The sequence below is a fragment of the Caretta caretta genome, chromosome 10, assembly GCF_965140235.1.
Source record: "Caretta caretta isolate rCarCar2 chromosome 10, rCarCar1.hap1, whole genome shotgun sequence".
NCBI lineage: Eukaryota > Metazoa > Chordata > Testudines > Cheloniidae > Caretta > Caretta caretta.
Window position 1 is genome coordinate 792,846 of NC_134215.1, and position 20,955 is coordinate 813,800.

Here is a 20,955-nt window from a genome sequence, read left to right on the forward strand (position 1 = left end):
AAAGCTTGCTTCCCTGAGAGGTGGGCAGAGAGGGTGGATGTTTGTACAATTCTTGGCCTGTCCCTATATGGGGCCCAGCCCAGTTCCTCTCTGAAACACTCAGAAATGGTGGGACTGTTACAGCAGTTGGAGCCTGCTACCATATCGTAGGGGCTGCTAGACCAGAGGGGTCTCAAAGTTGGTGGAACTAGGGCTGTAGTTTTCAAACTTTTTTCATTTGTGGACCCCTAAACAATTTCGAATGGAGATGCGGCCCCCTTTGGAAATCGTAGGCATAGTCTGCGGAACCCAGGTTGAAAACCACTGACCTAGGGAATTTCTAGGAGGCTCTAAAATTTCCTACAGGATCCAAACTTTCGTTAAAAAAAAATAAAGGCCTAGTTCTTGTCACTGCAAAGAAAACATCCCTTATAGAAACAGCAACATCAAAGTGTATTGGATATGTAGCAATGGGGATGGGGCAGTTTACCCCATTCTGACTCTAAAGGCATAAATTCCACTCGCTGGCAATATTGTAAAATTAGTTTCTGTGCAGTGAACACAAGTGTAATGGGCGGTTGCCTGTAACACTGATCTGGCTGTTTGCTATGATGTATCACAGACTTTGAGTTTTTCCGTCTGCAACAGCACAAAGAATTCTGGGGTGTTGGGTCCGGGGGGGTCAGGGGGAGCGGTTTGGGGGTTACCAAAGGGAAAGTGGGTGTCTTGGTCAGTGCAGACAGGCTGAGGCTCCCTGCAGAGGACCAGCTGGATGAGGTGAGGGCAGAGGAGCGGCAGAGGTGCCCTGATGACCAGAGAAGCAATTGACTCATTAATTCCCCTGGGTAGCATCTGGACGGGGTTATGTGGGCACCCGGGAGGGAAAAGGGTGCACATCCCATGCCCTGATGGAGTTGCACAGGGGTAGAGGGCAGGGCAGGATGCAGAACTGAGCGTGGAAGTGCGGCTTGGCTAATGCCCCATTGGGGCTCAGTGGCCCAAGAGGAATGGCCCTGTGCAGAGAAGTCCATTAGTCACAGGCTGGGCCAGGAACAGCAGTAACGGGCACCCCAGGTCACACTGCCCTTTCAGATCCTTGAACTGGGCTGCTCAGTGCGGGCCCTCCACTCTACGGCTCCTTTCCCTGTCTCCCTCGAAATGCTACAGACAGACGTTGGCCCTGGAGCTCACTGTTTGCTTGCCTCCTGCGGGGAATGACACGGCTCTGGAGGTCTCACAGGAGCCATTTTCACTTTGCTGATACAGAGTGAAGAACCCAGTTGTTATTGTGCAAGGTTCCTGTGAGGCCACCTCCTGCTGCAGGACACCTGAGGTTGTTCGTGACCCTCCTTCTTCTACTGACTAGCTGGATGCGCCTCCAGGAAAGAGGGGAATTAACACTTGCAGTGCCTGCCAGAACTAGGAAGAACGACTGGTTGCTTTACTCCTGCAGAGGAGAAAGCACAGGGTCTGTAACCAAGGGCAGAGCTCTTCAGGTCCAGTTTCTGGAGGCCACTCTTGTCTGACCGCGTGGGCGTGACAGCAGGGCTTTGAACCAGAAGCGTGGCTATGGCTGAACTGTGAAACACCCGGCTGCCCACAGAGATCCCTGGGACTCCCCCACCCACTGTATAAGCCACAGAGGGTCTGGCTGCACTGCAGTGTGAGAATTCGAGCGAGCTGACAGTGGGTTTGTCAGCGTAGGGCTTGAGAGTCTGCAGTCAATTGTAACCCCTGGCTTGGAATCGTTGAACCCTGGATCCCAACCTGGGACTCCAGCATCTGCACTGCATTATGTGGGCCTGAGTCCAACCACCCATATCCCAGACTTCCGGCACTCTCCCAAAACGTGGCTGCTCTGACCCTCTGTTTGCTGTGCAGTGTGACCAAACGTGACTGTTCAGAGGACAAAGGAAGTCAGCCTGTGGGATCCTTTTGGCAGACTCCCAGAGCACGAGTCCAGTGGGGCTGTGTCTACACTGCAGAACAATAGGGCTTGAACCCTGGGTCCAGTCCTAGCATTTGACTCAGGCTCAGACCCTCCACCTCCATGGGTTCTGGGACCGGGGGTCTGAGCACAATTTGTGTGTTGATGGAAGGGGGGTTAGGCTTGAGCCTGACCAGGAACCCTGGGCTTACACTGCAGTGTAAACATCCCCACAGTGTCTTGGCCTCCTCCCCTCCCAGCGGGTAAAGGTACCTTCCTTGGCGGTCAGAAGCCAGGCATGCCAGGCAGGGGGTGCAATACTCAGCCTTCACTGTGCACCCCGTGCCTACGCTTAAAGCACAGTCTCTGTTCCTACACCACTCTTCTGATAGCACGTGCTCTCTTCTTGGAATTTAGGACCTGGGGATAGCTCTGGGCATGTCCTGCTTTGGAGTGCCGGGTTTCTCTCTGAAGCTCCTGCCCTCGGGGGTGGAATCCTGGAGTTTCTCCGTCTCAGGCTGTCTCTGGGCATGTCTACACTGCGGGCGCTAAGCAGCAGTACGGGAGCCAGGCTGCTGTAGTGTCGCGGTGCGATGCTTCCGACAGCGATGGAAGGGATAAGTGGAGACGAGGGCTCATTGCCACAGAGGTAGTTTCTATGTACCAGCTGGCCTGGCCAGAGCCTGGCCTGACAAGGGGGCATGGGTGGGCACCGTGTGTCATGTGTTTAATTACCCTGGTGTATGGCACATTCTCAGTGCATCCTTTCACTTGCACTTCTGCCACACGTACACATTGAGTCTGAACCCTGGTGTGTCTAATCTAGTGAGAGCTTTATTGATCCAGTCCTAGCATTTGATCCTCTGAGCTCCCTACTGCTACACAAAGGGGCAAATGGCTGCTTGTTCTTTAAAACAATATGACTTTTTGTGACACTCCATGGAGACATTGATACTAAATATTGCAGCACAGCTGGGATATGCGTCCCAGAAAGCAGATTTACTCAAAGAGCGAGGGGTAATTAAGAACTGGAGCAATAGTGAGCCAGCTCCCCCCATCCCCAACCCCAGGGGGATGCAGTGCATTTATCATGTCACTCTTGACATCGGTGATGCAGCTTTTGGGGCGTGAACTATTGAATTACAGTTGCTGGCAAACATTGTTTCAGGCGTGTTGAGGAGAACGGTAAACAGCATGCTGGGCGGTGACAAATACACAGCCGCTTCTCACAGCGCTGGCCCAGTGAACAGCCCAACAGCCATTGGGGGCTTTCCCTCGGCTGCCCTCCTGGCAGGAGGCATGCGGGGCAGCAGCTCTCTTCTCCTGGCCATGCTGGGCTGAATTAGAGTGAGGGAGTCGGCAGGTTTGTTTAGTTCCAATGCCTCTTCCCCTTAAATGATGATTTTATTGCCCAGCGTGATACTAACAATGGCAGATGAACCTAGAGTCTAATGAGGCACCATCTGTGATTCAGGAAACAAGTGAGGCAGGGTCTCTGCCTGGGCTTTGCACATGGTGTGATCTGGGCCATCCCTTCTGGGCTCCCCTGGCCTCGGAGGGTGAGCTTGGTGGGGGCTCCAGCCACAGGGTTCCTTGGAGCTGTGATCTTTCTGGTCCCTTTGGAGAATCCTGGTCTTGGCTGCAGGCCCTTGTCATCGTGAGACCTGATCAGCGGCTGGTGGTCTCAGGTTCTACTCATGGTGAGATATAGATGGAGTGGAGAGGTGGTTTGGGCTGCTATGGAGGATGTCTTCCCCTTTGCTTTCCCTGCAAGCACCATTTGCCAGGGAATTATCCTCGTGGCTTTGTTGCTTGTTAGACACGTTAATCCCATAACCCTGCCAGCAATCTCTGCAGCTACGTCTGGCAGGTAAGGTGATGGCTCGGTCGCAGGCTGTCCAGTCCCAGGATGACGTGTTTACATCAGTGCTGCCTGCCTGTGGTGTTGCTTAGAGAAGCATAGATCAAGGTAAATAAGGGTGAATGGGAAATTCTCTCTGAAATGCCATGTTCATCTGACAGTCAGCAGAAAAGGAGTGCTCAATTACTTCATTAATTAAATGGGTGACTCCCACGGCAACCGTAAAGAAGTTGCTGGCTGCATCTGGGGGGGGTGAATGGGAAGTTAATTGCCAGTTACAGTCTCTGCCATTCCAGCTGCCTGTAATGTGTGTATTCCTGTTTATTTGGTCTCTGTTTGAACTGGGAAGAGGGAAGGTTCTGCTGTCTGCTGTTTATTCATTTTTAAAATAACAATTTAGCTTCTAAACCTGCCATTCCAGGAGCGAGCTGAACCATGTGCCAGGAACAACATGATTCTTCCAGTAACGTTTCCCTGCCCTTGTACCAACCTGGTTCCAGCAGCCCCAGCAGGCAGGTGAGCATGATACACCCCTGTCAGAACAGGTACTGAGGATGAGGAAGAACCACTTTCTCACTGGAAGGGAATCTGACTTATTTGAATGTGTCCCTGGCCAGACTGGGGGGTCTGTCCTTTTCTGCTGATACTGGGGCTTGGAACAATGTTGAGAACCCAGATGATCCGTGTTGTTTTCAGAGAAGGTTCAGCACAAAGAACATTCCCAGATTTCTGATTCTGTGCATGGAAGAGACCAAGCTCTGGGTAGCAATGGCCCTCCTGTTTCTTGCAAGTCTTGCAAGGACACTTGCAAAGTCTCAGAGCTCCAGTTCTGAAGGTGTGCCCCGATGTGCAGTCAAGGCCAACCAGAGCTCTTCCTGGGAAAAGGGTGAGCTCTGGGAGCGGGCAGTCTGCCTGCAAAGGGTCTGCCACACACGATCTCTGAGGGGTGTCACCTCTTGGTTTTATCCCGGGAGTGGCTCAGCCTGGCTAAGAGCCTGATGAAGGTGTAAGAGAAGTCCTACTACTGTCATCTGCATTTGGCCCTGGCTCTGCGTTTCTGCAGCAGAGCCTCGTATCGGCCACAACGCCCAGCGCTGTGAAGCTGCCCTGGCTTGCAATGCGGGGCGTAAGCAGAAATCTGACCAGTGCGTTTAACATTTAGAATAAGCGTCACTGTATCAGGCTCCCTGAGAACGGGTCAAATCCAATTCAGCAGGTACTGCCCTTTACTTTTTGTGTTAATCATGGTAGGAACTTTGACCTGAACCCATTAAATGTACAAACAGAAGGCATAAAAAAAGTCAACAGACCAGAAAAGCCTCTGAATCCTGAAGCATTGTGTGGGATGGTGTCAGTTTAGCCAGGCCCCAGTTTAGCAGAGTGTAAATACAATCCTTCTCGCCATGCAGAGAACTGTCCTTAGCCAGAGCAATGGAGAAGTTAAAGGTTGGGAGCAGTTCAGTGTCTCGGAGACAAATCCATCCCTGGGGCAACTCTAAGATGTTTCTTTGCTTTCACTGATAAAAACCAGATCGCATGGAAGGCAAAACAGGGAGGATGCCTGGCCCAGTGGACAGGGTACTCGACATAGTGCACTGGGCAAGGGTATTGCTCCTGGCTACTGGCTAGTGCTCTGTTCTCCTGGTTGTCCCCATATACCACGTGCAGGACTTCATTTTCACTCAGCTCAGTGCCCTGCCCTCTCTTGGGGCCCGGTTCCCCCCTCCAACTCCGCCAGGAACTCAGCTGCACATGGGATGTGCCGAGAATTGAGAGTCTTCAATAGAAATCTTGCAAATGTCTCTTTTCCTAAATTGTTTTCTCTTTCCTTTCAGTTCAAAGATGAGCTGGGGGATGGCAGCAGTGACGGGAATGTCTGGAGCAGATGGGTTTGGTTTAGATTACAAACAAAGGGGCTGTAAATTCTTCCTGGAAATCATTGCAGTGAATGAGCTGGGCCCACAGTCAGTGCTGCTCTCGGGCAGAGGGTTGGGAGGAGCTGGGCACATCACTTTAGAGGATCTAGTCAGTAAGAGATGTGTGAAATCTTCAGTCTTTGCTGTTGCTGGGCCATTATTAGTATTTTTAGCAGTTTTAGCTTCTGAGCCCCCATGCCCTGGTCTTGGAGGGGTTAACTGTGTGTCTTACGTGACAAATATAGCAGAGAATTGGGGTGTTTCCAGGCACCTTCTGTCAGGGCCGGCTCCAATGGCACCAGCTTGGGGCGGCATTCAGAATGGGGTGGCGGTCCGTGTCCCGCAGCGGCAATTCGGCAGCAGCTCCGCCGCTCTTCGGGGGCGGGGGTACAATTCGGCGACTGCTTGGGGCGGCAAAATTGGTAGAGCTGCCCCTGCCTTCTGTAGTAAGTTATGGGAACATACTTGGTTCGCTGGCTCACCCTTAAGAGTCTTTAATACACAGAAAAAAGGAATAATCAATAATTACCTGTAAGAGCCAATCAGCCAGCGTCTTACACCCAGAGTCTTTTCACTTATTCAGTATGTTCACTTCCAGCAAGGCTTATCGCTGTATCTTGGAGCAGCACATTCATGAGTGGGGAATAAAGGAGACTAAAGTCCTAATCCTGAAACTACCTCCAGGCAGGCACAGAAACCTGCTTGTGCAGATTGGTGTCTAGACCTCTATGCGTTTAAATGCAAGGCCCTTGTGCCTTGTAATGCACCCTAGGCAATCTTACCTTTCATTAATCATCAGTGTAAACACTCTGTTACACCATACTTAAAACTAACCATGTAAAGGCAACATCATGTGTGACTTGACCTTGGCAAGCTTACAAATACCAAACCTTTACAACCAATCAACTCATTAAAATGTTTCAAAATCTTTAAAAAATCATCTCATTTTATCCAAGTATTATTTAATAGAAAACCTTGCTTTGAAGCCTTTTAGGGTTAACAGTCTATAGATTTGACATGGGTCTTACATTTGAAACATACACAACTGCAGAATGAAGAATGCTTTTTCTTCTAACCAGTTATAAAAGGGAGTTTTACTAAAACTAATTGAAACTACAATTGCAAACGTAACCATTATCTTTCAAGGCAAACCCATTTATACATCAATTAAAGAAGCAAAATATCTTTCATTGCACATGTTTTAATATGTTTATTTGAGAAAACGCTCTTCCTTCCTGTCCTTGGATGGAAGGAGGAGATGGCACTTGTCTCCTTCCCTGGAGGATATTCGGGGGTGTCTCATTCGCAGGCATTCCAAGTTTTGTCCGTCAGCAACGGGCGCCTTCTGTGCATCAGCAGATCAACATTTTCTTCAGTTTTTACCCCTCTTGCGAGTACATTAAAGTTACCGTCAACTGGAATAGTCTATTTTTCCACAAAAATTATTTAACTCTTTTAATCGCTTTACTCTAAAATATCCCATCTCTGTTTTATTATAAAGCACGGCCAAAGTGTTCACATACCGTCAATTTCCATATAGAAATACAAAAAAACAAATCTTAGACATTAACTCTACAATACGTGGACCCAGTCACTGTTCAATTTTTGGGACCTATATGGGCCTCTCCCATTCTCTCCTCCTGCCATGCTGCGTTCATCACTTGTCATCACCTTGGTAGAAGGTACAGGGACATCCGCTCATCTTGAGCGCTGGTTTTTCCTCCTCATGTGATGGCCCCCATCCAGCAGATTACTTAAGTATGTGCTTAACTTTAAGCATGTGAGTAGCTCTGCTTAAGAGAGACAAGATGTGAGAGGTGATATCTGTTATTGGATCAACTGCTGCTGGTCAGAGAGACCAGCTTTCAAACACGTAGAGCTCGTCCTTTACTGAAGTCAGTAGAATTATTCATAGCTTAAAAAGAAGCACATACTTATCTGCTTTGCTGGATTGGGACCATCCTAACCCTGGGAAGGTGTCTGAACAGGGAGACTGTGCACATACAAATAAATGATGGGAGCATGAAGTGCCATGCGATATTTCCCAGCATATGGTGAATCATAAGGAAACTGCCTGAAGGTTAGATTCAAGTCCTGGCAGAATCGGTGCCTTGTCTCCAAAAACGAAGGAGCATGCAGTAGAGTTTTCCTCCCGTTGCTTGCAAGAGTGTGTGAGCCGGGTTTCTGATACAGGTCTGGGATATTGTTAGTGGGTTCTTGATGTCTGTGCGGGAGTGTTACTGACATAGTTAATTATTTGGCTACTGGTCTAGGGTGTTGTAATGAGCCTCTGATGTCCCTTATCCTCTCAGCTCAGGCATGACTTACACACAAAGGCTTCACAGACCTTCCGAAGCAGCAGTGTCAAGGCACAAAGTATTGTGGCTCTGTTTCAGTCATGAATCCTTTGAAAGGTTTTGAATGATAGCAGCAGCCACAAATATCATAGAATCATAGAATATCAGGGTTGGAAGGGACCTCAGGAGGTCATCTAGTCCAACCCCCTGCTCGAAGCAGGACCAATTCCCAGTTAAATCATCCCAGCCAGGGCTTTGTCAAGCCTGACCTTAAAAACGTCAAAGGAAGGAGATTCCACCACCTCCCTAGGTAACGCATTCCAGTGCTTCACCACCCTCCTAGTGAAAAAGTTTTTCCTAATATCCAACCTAAACCTCCCCCACTGCAACTTGAGACCATTACTCCTCGTTCTGTCATCAGCTACCACTGAGAACAGTCTAGATCCATCCTCTTTGGAACCCCCTTTCAGGTAGTTGAAAGCAGCTATCAAATCCCCCCTCATTCTTCTCTTCTGCAGACTAAACAATCCCAGTTCCCTCAGCCTCTCCTCATAAGTTATGTGTTCCAGTCCCCTAATTATTTTTGTTGCCCTGTGTTCCAGTCCCCTAATCATTTTTGTTGCCCTCCGCTGGACTCTCTCCAATTTTTCCACATCCTTCTTGTAGTGTGGGGCCCAAAACTGGACACAGTACTCCAGATGAGGCCTCACCAATGTCGAATAGAGGGGAACGATCACGTCCCTCGATCTGCTCGCTATGCCCCTACTTATACAGCCCAAAATGCCATTGGCCTTCTTGGCAACAAGGGCACACTGTTGACTCATATCCAGCTTCTCGTCCACTGTAACCCCTAGGTCCTTTTCTGCAGAACTGCTGCCGAGCCATTCGGTCCCTAGTCTGTAGCCGTGCATGGGATTCTTTCATCCTAAGTGCAGGACTCTGCACTTGTCCTTGTTGAACCTCATCAGATTTCTTTTGGCTCAATCCTCTAATTTGTCTAGGGCCCTCTTATCCTATCCCTACCCTCCAGCATGTCTACCAGCCCCATGATGTCCATTTCTCAGCTAAGCAATTGGCTGATTCAAAGCTTCCTTGCCTTTCAAGACAGCAGCTAAAGCAGTGCAGAGATGATGACCATACTGCAGCACGTGGTTATTTTTTCTTACGCATTTTAGGAATGACGTGCTGTGTGCATTGCTTCTCAGGAGACTGGCTGGTTGGCCCTGAGGGGATGTTGATTATACTGTTATTCTGCCATCACAGATAGAGAGGTTAAAACAACTTAGAATGACCACTAAGTAAACAGAGGTGGTCTGATAATAGTTGTTGAAACTCTCTCTATTCCCCACTTCCCTCTCATCCTCTGCTTCTTTGCCATTTATAGTTCCTCTTATCTTTGTCTGTATTTATGTCTTTTTCTCATTCTGACTCATTTCCTCCTGAAAGGTTTAGGTCTCAAGAGTCAGGTTTCTTTGCATTGATTCACGGTGGAGTCTCTAACAGCAGGTGTCAGGAAGGTCAATGTGAAAGCTGCAGCTTTTTCCAGGTATCTTGCCTGAAATTCTTGTGTAGCCTGAAAAAGCGTGAGGCAAGCTGGGAGGGAAAGAGCTTTTCTCTTAGAGAAAAATTTTAAAGTTTCAGGGTTTCAGACATTCACTTTCCAGCTAAATCCCTGGGAATGACGCAGAAAAGGCTTCCTGGTCAGGAGTTCACATTTCCTGCTCTGCAGCCTTAGGAACTGGTACATATTAGGTATGTCGGGACTGAGCTTTTGCCTCATTTGAAAGTTTGCTTGCCACCACCTCTAGATCTTTGGGGCTACCATGAAGTGCAGAATTAGCCAGGAATGTGTGACATTGTCCATTTTCACATTGCAGATTTCTTCATTTGAAACAATACTGTTTGGTTTCATTTTCGCTGGCAGTGAATATGGTTTTCATGGTAGAGTTGGAGAAATCCTGCCCCGGAGCAGGGTGCTGAGTTCCAGAGATTTTCCTCTGGTGAAATCTTCCTTCTTGGTGTGACCCTGCTTCCTGTAGAGACAAATCTTCATGAACTCTGCAAAAAACATTGGAAGCAAAACACAGGCCCTGTTTTCCTCCCTGTCCCAGCAGGAAGAATGGGGGTTCTCTAGAAGCCGGTCCTCTTGGAGAGCAGGTTAGAGGGATGCCACTGGGCTTCCTGGTCTCCGATTGTAACCGCTGTGAAAGTAAAGGCAGCCATTGAGGACTGGGGACACACTGATATGGTGGAGAAGGGTCAATTGCCATTGCCCCATCTCAGACAATTCCCTAAGGCAGGCCATGACCACCTCGCCTCCTCACCATGGATGCCTGCCGCATAGTATCCTTCATTAACACTACATATTAAGGGTAGCACTGAGACAGCTGGCCAGACACCTCCCTTGCTATGGCTTGGGTGACATGGCCTTCCTAACGCATCCTCGCCATCTCTTGCATGATAGAGGATTGGTTTCACAGATTCCAGCACCAGAGTGGACCATTGTTATCATCTGGTATGACCTCCTGCACCCACAGGCCAGAGACCTGCCCCAGAACAATCCCCAAAGCAGAGCTTTTAGAAAAAATCCCATCTTGATTTAGAAATTGTTAGTGATGGAGACTCCACCACAGCCCTTGTCCATATGTTCCAAGGGTTCATTACGTTCACTGCTAAAATGGACCCCTTATTTCCAGCTTGCCTAGCTTTGGTGTCCAGCCATTGGATGGGGTTAACCTTTCTCTGCTAGAGTGAAGAGCCCACTATTAAATATTTGTTCCCCTTGTAGATACGCGTAGACTGCAATGATGTCAGCCCCGAAGCGTCTCTTTGCAGCAGCAGGTTTAGCTGTTTGGCTGCCTGGAGCCTGGCTCCTGATGGTCATCCCGCCCAGTGTAAGGCAAGTGAGGGACGGAGTTTCACCATGGGGCTCTGGCTATGCTGCTCTCTCCCTTGCTTCCTGCAGAGCTCAGCACTGGAGGAAACTGAATTGCTCCTGCTTGGAGCCAGGGTCTCTCTTGCTCTGGTCAAGGTGGTTCTCTCTTTTCTTGCTGTTAGATTGCAGCAGAAACCAAGAGCCATCATTAACGGCTACCTCTGCATCCCCCTATTGTCTTGGAGCCCTGCTCCTCCAGCCTTGCTGAGTCCTGCTTCAAACCTGTGGGATGGTGCTGGGCTGGGTTTTCACACCTCACCCAAAGATGCTTTGACACTTACAGACTCCTGTATTACTTCCCCCAGGTCCTTCCTGGCACCTCCATTACAAGCCTTTGGCACCTGGGAATGGCTGGCCTGGAGTGATATCATCTCAGACAACGCTGGTTGCAGGGCATGTTGGGCTGGTTTCGAAGACCTGAAGCAATGGGGGAGGGGCTGGTGCTGCAGAGGGCCACCAGTGGGGCTGCTGCATCTGCATGGCTGCTCAGTTCTCATGTGGAATATGCCCAGTGGGTCACCTGGATCCAGCTTCTCCAAGGACTGCAAGACGCGCAGCTCCCCCACCTGTTGCTGTGGTGACCAGTGGGGCACAGTGCTGCTCCGGGAGGCACGGCTGGGGGATGGACGGTGTCTCCAAGAGACATTTTCTTTTCTCCTCCCAAGTCCTGGGCTCTGGCCAGAGGGGGAGCCCAGGGGAAACAGGAGACAGCTGTGCCGGAGAAGTAATAGTCCCGCTGGCCTCACCCAGGACCTGCTGGGTTCGGGGCAGTCTGTCCCCCAGGGTCTTGGCCATTCCTAGCTAGGAATGGCCTGGCAGTGAGCTCCCCACCATTCCCCAGCCTCAGCCCTCAGTGTCCCAGAGGTCTCCTGCACAAGCCAGCAATGGAGGAATAGTGGGGCCCTGCAGAACAGGAACCAAATGAGCGGAGGCGGGATTAAATAACACGTGGCCCAATATCCCAGGGGAGGTTCCCTCTGGCTCCTCACTGGAACATCAGTCTTCTGTCCAGGCTCAGGGCTCTGGAGACCTGGGTTCCGATCTAGCCTTGTGTCCCAGATGGAAAGGGGGTGTCTCATTCTCGCCCCTTCACGGCAGTGTAGTGGCAGGAAAGGGACGCCCCTGCTGCCCGGGCCATTGGTAAAGTCCTTTGGGATCCTGGGCTCCAGGGCGGTAATTGCCTGCAGTGTGCTGCTCTCAGCAGAGAGCTGCAGCCACAGGCTGTCTGCCCAGGAGCCTGCAGGGACTGACAGAGACCTGGGCCCGCTTCTGAGTAAAGGAGGGAGATGCATAAACTCGCTGTGTTCCTGCAGAGAGAAGCGCGGCTGTCAGGGAGCTGGAGCCCCAGCCAAGGCAGAGACGCTGCCCTTGATCCCAAGGGTGCTGTGCAAGTGACAGGGAGGCTGCAGCGCAGGTCCCTGCTGAAGGCAGAGCTGGAGCCCGCATTGGAAAAGCACCCAGCGGGTTCCGTGGTGAGAGCCTTGTGGCCCTGCCTGTGCAGAGTCCGAGCATTGTGCCCCCTGTCAGAGTGTGCCCCTGTGCTCACACCCTGCACGCTCTTGTAATGATGTTTGTACCTGAGAGTCTGGTCAGTCAGGCTGCTGAAAGCACATGGTGAGAGAACTTTGCTTTGAATCTAACATCGTTTGTTATGTTAGGCACCAGTGTTTGATCTTTATTTTTCTTTTAACCATTTCTGACTTTTATGCCTCACTACTTGGACTCCCTTAAAATCTCTCGCTTTGTCGTTAATAAACCTGTTTGCGTGTTTTATCTATTCCGGTGTGTGGCCGTTGGAGTGCCTGGGTACTCTATTTAAAATAATAAGCTGGTACTGAATATGTGTGTACTGTCCAGGAGAGGCCTGGGCAGGGCAGGACACACATTTCTGGGGGGAAATCCGAGACTGCGTGTGCTGGGGTCACTCTGCAGCATGACGAAGGCAGGTGAGAGCCCAGGCGTGGCTGGCTGGCTGCAGCTCACACACAGACGGAGCTGGGAGTGATTTATACGCCAGAGGCTGCTTGTGAGCAGTCCAGGCTGTAGGCTACAGCAGCAAAGCATTGCAAAGGGGAGCCCAGGTAACGTGCAGGGGGGACACAGTCCCCCCCCCATTAGCCTGGATTGTGCACCGGTTTGTCAACCCCCCCGCCGGCCCCCGGAGGCTTGCTGAGGTCCTAGACACCACAAAGGCTCCTGGAAAGCCAGCTTCTCGTCAGCTGGAGTGACAGCACATTGGAGCTGAGCTCTCTGCTGACTGGTGGCACTAATATGCCCTGGACTGCGACTGAAGCCCAGCTGCAGAGTCTATGCTGCAATGCCATGGCCCAGACCACAGCACCCAGTATCCAGAGTGCCGAGACATACTGGGCATCACCGCTGTGATCCCACGGCAGCATTAAAGGCATAGATCTATCCACAGACACCCCGGGGGGTGGAACGTCTTGACCCAGCCCCCCCATGTGGCGATGCCATGGTTTATTTGATAATACTTTCAATGAAGTATACATTTCATTCCAGTTTAATAAGGTCATTGTTTTATATTAAACAAACACCAGTTAATTAACAAAGGAAGATTTATTGAGGTTTACCAGCTGTGTAATAAAGAGTTATTGAAACACGTATCACCTACAGAGCTGTTAATCTGCACATGTTAAACACTGCAGTTCGTTAGTGTCTCAGCCCTGGCTGGGTGAGATGGCAGGTGCTATGGTTTGGATGAGGAGACCAGGGAGAACACGTCCTCACCTCATTTCTCCCTGGCTGCTTTCTCGATGTCTCCTCCCTCACTCCCAGGCCCTAGCATCTTCCTTAGTGACATTCAGGGCTCTGCATTTGGCCCTCTCCACTGTGTCCCTGGCTGACTGCATTGGGTCATGTGGCTTCCATGCTCACTGATCTTTCCCAACCCCATGGGGAATCCCCATGGTTCCAGCTTGCTTCTCTGACAGCTCAGAGGGGAGCTCCAATCTCCAGGTTAAGCTCAATGTGGCAAAGCAGGAACTTTCTCCCCCTTTTACCCCTCACTACCACGCTCCCCATCCTTCCTGTCTTACAGCCTTACTTCCATGGCATCCTCTCGGACTCTTTATGTAAGGACATGGGTCCATCAGTCCAGTATCCAGACTCTGACAGTGGGTACCATCAGATAATGCAGAGGAAGGTGCAAGCACCCCATAGTAGGGAGATGTGGGATAATTTGCCCACCATGTAGGTCTCAGTCTGATTCTTAATAGTTAGACATCAGGCTTAGCCCGGAAGTCAGATTTCCTGTCCATTCAAAACTTTTATTTTAGCCTTAACTATTACAACTCTGGATAATCTTATCTATATAAATGTCCAATCCCTTTTTCATGCGTTAGGTTCTTGGCCTCAACTACTTCATGTGGCATTGAGTTCCACAGTATAATCTCATTTTGAATGAAAAAGTATTTCCTTTTACCAGTTTTGAATTTGCCACCTTGATTAACATTAAACGTCTCCATTTTCTTGTACGATGAGACACAGAGAACAGAAGTTCGGATCTGCCATCTCTTGACCATTCAGTATTTTATAAACTTTCATCCTGTCCCCTCTCATTCGTCTCCTCTTTAAGGTAACAATCCCAGTCTTTTCAATCTCTCTGCATAGGAGAGTTTTTCAAGCATCCTGATAATTTCTGAGCTCCCTCTAGTTCTGCAGTATGCTGTATGAGATAGGGTGGCCAGTCCCACACACAGTAGCCAGATGGGGTTGCACCACTGATTTATATAAAGGTGTTATCTTCGTATTATTCTCCATTTCCCTTCCTTATGCATCCAAACTCCTTCTTAGCTTTCCTGACCACAGCTGTGCATTGAGCCAAGGTCACCATGGAGGACAGGTCTCTTTCCTGAGTTAATACAGGGTCTGTCTACACTGCAATTAGACACCGGTGGCTGGCCCGAGCCAGCTGATTCGGGCTCATGGGGCTGTTTAATTACAATGTTGTAGACGTTCCGACTTGGGCTGTAGCCTGAGCTCTGGGACCCTCCCACCTCGCCAGGCCCTAGAGCCTGGGCACCAGCCTGAGTGCAGATGTCCACATGGACATCGACAGTGCAGTTGAACAGCCCCGCGAGCCTGAGTCAGCTGGCATGAGCCAGCCTGGGTTTCAACTGCAGCATAGACATGCTCACCGTTAACACAGAATCTGGTGAGGTATATAAGCAATTTAAATCTTCCCCTCCAAAGTGCATTACTTTTTATTTATCAAAACTGAGCATCACCTCCCACCTCCCTCCTTTTCCTCTCACTCTGTGGCTGACAGTGAATCAGGCTTATTTTATCTTTACTGTGTCACCTAAATCTGCCCAGCCGTCCATCTCCAGCACCAAAGCACTTGTCCCCCGTAGCTGCTGCCATCGCCTCCCCTCAGCCTGCTCCTCTGACTTTTCCAGAACGCTGCTGCAAAAACTAAGTCCAGCCCTGCAGCCCCTTGCTGCCCACACCACTTTAACCATCTTGGCCTCACCTCCAAGGCTCTGCACAGATTTACTGCTCCCACCTCCCTGTCATCCAGCCAGGCTGTGTGACTAGCCACCCCATGTCCCTCCCATGCCCCCATCTTGGAGCTGCCTCCTATACAGTCCAGTGGCCAAAACCCTCCCCTGACTTGGTCTGCCAAGCTTCCGCTCCCTTCTCCTGGGAGATCCGTGAATGCCGGTCCTCGCCTCCAAACAGAGAGGCAGAGCCAGGGGCTGGTGCTCGTCGTGCACTTGGGTAAATCAGGAATGGCTCCGTGCAATAACAGCTGGGTCACAGCTCCATGAGTGACCTAGGACCAGGGCCTGCATGTGCTGGGTGGAGCCAGCCCCACTGCTCAGCCCCCTCCTGTCCTCTCGTCACTACCCCACTCCAGAGAATGCCAGGTCTATGGGGCAGGACCCATGTCTTCCTTCACGTCTGCACAGCAGCCAGTGCCCTCTCGGTGCTGCAGAAGTGATCATTATTAAAACCCAAAGCTTGCCCACTGGAGCGGTCAGGGTCCTCCCCAGGGATTCAGATACCCCCAGGGAGGCTGCAGCCGCCAGCTGAGAGTCCCCAGGCTGTTTGCTGTGCTGCTGATGTTTTTCAAGCTGTAGGCAGCTGTCCGAGACACACCCGCCCCAACGGAGACGACCAGGAGCACGGAGCAGCTGTTCTCCGGGAGGGAAGATGAGGTGGTGTCAAGCACTGAGGAGTCAGGAGAAGAGGTGCTGGAGCAAAGTGCTCCATCACCAGAGCAGCACTGCCGGGACCAGATCGCCCAGGCAGGAGAGCTGGAGGAATTTCAGCGAGAAGCGGCTCAGCTGCTAGCACCAGTGTGCAGTTTCCATCCTAATCAGGGCTGCACTGGAGCTCTGGGGTAGCCAAGTTGTACCATTTATAAGGCAACAGGGGGCACTCCGGGCATCACAGAGAAAGCGACGAAATGAGGCTAGGTGCAGAAAGACATTCACATGGAGAGAGAGAGAAGACCGGTGCTGGCTTCTTTCAAGAGGAGACAGATAATTGGTATACAAAGTAATGAATGGGATAGGAGGCGGCAAATCGGGCACTGCTATTTACCCTGGCAGTCTGCAGGTACAAAGGGATGTTCCATTCCACTGAAAAGCTGACTGAGTTCAGATTAATGCAAAGAAATTCTAGCTGTTTACACAATGCACAGCTAACCCCTGGAACTCCCTGCTGCGAGTTGTCACTGAGACCAGGGGCTGAGTGGACATTTATATGGATAGTGAAGACAGTCACAGTCAGGTTACATAAGACAAGGACAAATGCAGAAGGGAGCTACTCCTGCTCCAGGCCCTCAGCCAACTTCTAGCTGATGGAACCAGGAAGAAGCTTTCCCCCCAGATAGGTTATTCAATTTTTGTCCACCTGGGGGCATTTCTTGCACCTTCCTATGAAGCAGCTGGATGCTGGGCTGATCTGCCGTGGCAGTTCTGGTGTTTCTGTCTACTAGTGTAATTTCTAGGCCTGGCAGAGAACGTGTTTAACTAGCTCTGTGGTTACTGTAAAATCTATCTCAAATATGTAAAGTAAAAGTACTGTGAAGCCAGCTGTTTCAGTGTCATTGGTCTGCATATAAATCTCAAACACTGCAACTGTCAATCCGAGTTTTCAGGTGGTTGTAACTAACCTAAATCTTTCTTTTTACTCAGCACAACTTGGATTTCCCCTGGGAGCTCTCTTCTCTGAAGCCTGAACTGTATCTGTCAAAACATCCCCTTGAGGTCTCCCAACCTTTGATAAGTCCTTGTATTCCATTTCAGGAACAGAGGAAAGAAATGTCAGCCCTGTAATCCCATTCCCTCTGTAAAGGAACGCCCCCGGCACGGCTTGTCCTGCGGCGGTGCCAGGTGAGGGGGATCCTTGCTGCTCCAGATTTGCTGGGAAAATCCTTCCTGCCCTTCACGTGCTGCTGCCAACGACACTCTGCCCTTTCCTTTTCTGTGCATGCCAGGCCCTTGCTGGCCTGTGGTGCCAGGCTCCATAATCCACTGGTTACATTTTCAAACGAGCATCTTTGTGCTTTCTCCCAGGCTGCCCCACACACTTGGGAGGCCTCTGTGTAAACAGCCACAAAACAAACGGATTAATCTCCTTCTAATCCTGCCTTCAAACTCTTCTCTGCAGGAAGCCAACAAAAAACTTGACATCAGCTAGACTATGGGTGTACTGAGACTGCAGCCTGTCATGCTGACCGATACTATCCCACTGTTACCTTGGACTCTCCCACCAGTCTGCCTGTATCCAGCTATTGTCTCTTCCCTTCTATTTAGAGTGTAAGCTGCTTTGGGCAGAGGCCTGCTCTTGCTCTGTGAGTGTACATGCCTAGCACAATGGGGGCCTGGTCTGTGGCTGGGTTCCTAGGCACTATGGTTACATAAGTAATGATAATATCCACAGCAAGTCCGGGGCGAGCTGTTGTGCAAACATGCACACGCTTACAGAGCCTGATCCAGGCCGGAGAGGAAATGCTTCTTCAGGCTCTTATGCTGTGGCTGGTGCTCTGAGTCGGGCTGGACTGCACACAGCATCTTTTCAGGCTGGAAGGGAGCGCCTGGGGTTTGTATCCTGGCATGTTTCTAACTCTTATGTGATGAGCTCCTCAAGCCCCTGTGCCGTCCCTTCAGAAGCCCTCGTGCCCTTGCTCAGAGTACCAGGCAGCTGCCTCGCCTCTGCAGAGGCCGCAACGTCTGTGGCTGTTTCTGCCCTTTGCCACATTCCTCACCTGTAAAGGCAGCACTCAGAGTACGCCCCGCAGCCTCCGGACCCTGCCATTGAGCCTTCTCCGCAGCACTGAGACAGCCTGGTGTTCTTAGCTCGCTCCAGGCTGATACAAGGAGTTCATCCGCACGTTGTTCTGGGCATACCTCAAAGGGCACCGGTCAGAGCTATGTAACGTTGTCATATAAATACACTGGCTGGAGACCCTGGCTTGTCTGCGGGATCTTGGCCATTCAGAGGCTGAGGCTGCTGCTACTCTGAAAAGCTGACATTAGCATCTGTTTCCTTGTTACTGTCATTAGGATTTTTGCCGTAATTTGAAATCCTGCCACTTGCTTATTTGTGGGTGGCTTTCAAACCGGCTGCATCAGGCCTCCAGCGGCCATCCTGCATCAGGCCTCAAGCTTTGTTAGTTCAGAGTCTGCATTTGTAACTGCACGTAGATCTGTGTTTTCAGAAGAGCCACTAAATCTTAGTTCTGGGGCAGTTAATTTGGTTAATGACGCTGGGTCCATTTCCTTTGGCTGCTGGGTACCAATAGAACACATTTGACACAGAACTGCTGAAATAACAATTTCTTTGCCTTACTGTCACCAGACCTGCCTGTTGCAGAGTCTGGGCTTTTCCCCCTGCCTGTCTGAGATGGGGCCTGGCATGAGGGTGAGCTGGCAAAGGCCGAGCCTAGATGCCTGGAAGAGATGCAGGGAGAGGGATGGTCAGGCATGTGCTCTGCCCGCATCATTGCGAGTGCTTGGCCACCACTGTGACCAGTGGGTTCTCAGCGTGGGGGCTGCCCCTGCGCACCTGCTCATGGAATCCCACAGGCCATTTTCAGCTGCAGCCAGCCAGGCATCTGTTCCTTTTCTCTCCAGCCCAGCCCTGGGCACAGCTTGGCTGCTGAGCTGGGTCACACAGACCATGGCCAGAACTGTCACACCTTGTTGCTTAAAGGTAGGCAGCAATTTAAGGGCCTAAGATTGGGCCCTTACATGTAAAAATGTGCATTTAAATGAGTATTTAAGGGAATATTAATGGGGAAGAATGAAACTCCAGGAAAAGACAATGAGCCCTCTCCCTCGTGGGGTGCACTGAGCGGCCTGACTGATGGCCCGTATCTACCCACAGTGTCCACTCGCCATATTAGCCCTGGGGGAGGCAGCTCCCGGGACACAGGAGCACACTGGTCACTGCAGCCCACAGAGCAGTTCTGGAGAGCAATGTTCAGCCAATGGTGGGGGCACACATCAACCTGGCCTTGACAGGCCTCATGGCTGTGGGGTCTTGTGGCAAGCCTGGGTTAAAGGAATTTAGTGATGTACTGTATAGATCTGCAATTCTTCGGCTGCCCTTTTCCATATGGGTGATTACCTGTCACCTAAAAACTCTGCAGCTGCAAGAAGCAGCCTGGTCCAGGGTGGCTCTGGATACGTTTAGGTAAGTTGTATATTCATGGAGAATCACAAAGAGTCTGGAACAGAGAGTGAATAGTTACTGCAATAGAAGTAACCATGTCACCTTACACGCTGGCCGTTTGCACAGCTAGGCCTCTGCTGCCCATTCTGAACCCGCAGCATGGCCCAGCTCCCGGGACAGCAGGCAAGGTAGCGCCAGGTTTTCAAGGGTTCGTTTGTCACCACAATTGGAGCCATATTTTCAAAAGCATTCAGCCTGGCCTGTTCAGAGATAATATGGTTCATTTCTTGCTCTAAAGACACAAAAGCACATCACAGCTTATTAACTTAGCTGGGGTGAATACCCCTGCCCTGCAAACCCTGCATGGAGCTGGGTTATGGTAAAAATGAAATACATTTATTAACAAAAGCTACCCGGGCCTCAGTGAGTTCACGTATAAGGAATGAAGATAGGAAGCGTTAGCTGTAAAACAAAATACACCTCTAAAATTCTAAAACGTAAGCTAGCAAGATACAGGCTCTGTTCAAGATGGTTTCTCTCCCTGGTCCTTCTCCTCCCCAGCCATGGCTGCCTTTCCCTCAGTCAGGTCCTTCCACAAAAGTACAGGGGGCCAGCTTCCCTTGTCTGCCCAGATGAAAGAGCTTTGCCCAAGCAGGTTTCTCACCTCTGTTCAGTTCCAGAGACTTGAGACCTGACTTGGCTGAAGGACCCACCTTCCTCAGCTTGAACAAGCTCTGGTCTCTTGTGCTGGTCTACTCATGGATGCCAAGGATTGCTTCAGCCCTTGTTTCTATCGCCCACAGTTTGATGACTTTGCTTTGGGAGGCAGGATGCTCCCTTGCGTGCTCAGCTTGCTGTGTCCACCCGGAAGCTGACCTCACGCTGTTCCTGCCCTCCTGTGGGCTTCCAGTGTTTTGATTCTGCCATTGACACAGGAGACAGGTCGATAGCTGCCCCCCGCCCCCGACAGGCCTCCTTCTTTTGTCCGACCACACACTTTCAAACATGATATCCTTGCGGATTCACAACGCCTCCTGCAGCATTAATATGGACGTGGTACATGGGCAGGAACCACCGTTGAGCCATTAGCTTTCAGTCAAGACCTCACTCTTGCATCACAGCAGTGTTCTAGCCGATCAGTCGATTCTATTGCGTATCACAGGAGGATCAGCCCCCTGCCTTTTTACACCAGTGAACCTTTGCAATGGATTCAGCTGAACAGCAGAGCCGAGACCAAGCTTCCCTCTCTGGCTGTGTAGCCACCAGGCTCTCTCCGGCCCCACTTATTTGTGTGAGGTTTGCCTCCACCCCTTGTTAGCTTGATGGTTCAGTTTACTGAGGTAAGCACACAGTCCTGTGTTTAGGACAGGCCTGCTTAACAACCGCGCCGTCGT

General features: G+C 50.6%; 1 long non-coding RNA gene across 1 annotated transcript in view; it reads left to right on the forward strand.

Moving 5' to 3' along the window:
* The window catches only part of LOC125643577 (uncharacterized), a 139,349-nt gene extending 126,657 nt beyond the window's left edge, over positions 1 to 12,692 (forward strand). Inside the window, exons 3-4 of the long non-coding RNA XR_007358750.2 lie at positions 4,189 to 4,283; positions 11,221 to 12,692. This is a non-coding gene — a long non-coding RNA (uncharacterized LOC125643577). The remainder of the gene's footprint in view (positions 1 to 4,188; positions 4,284 to 11,220) is intronic.
* The last annotated feature ends 8,263 nt before the right edge of the window (positions 12,693 to 20,955 follow it).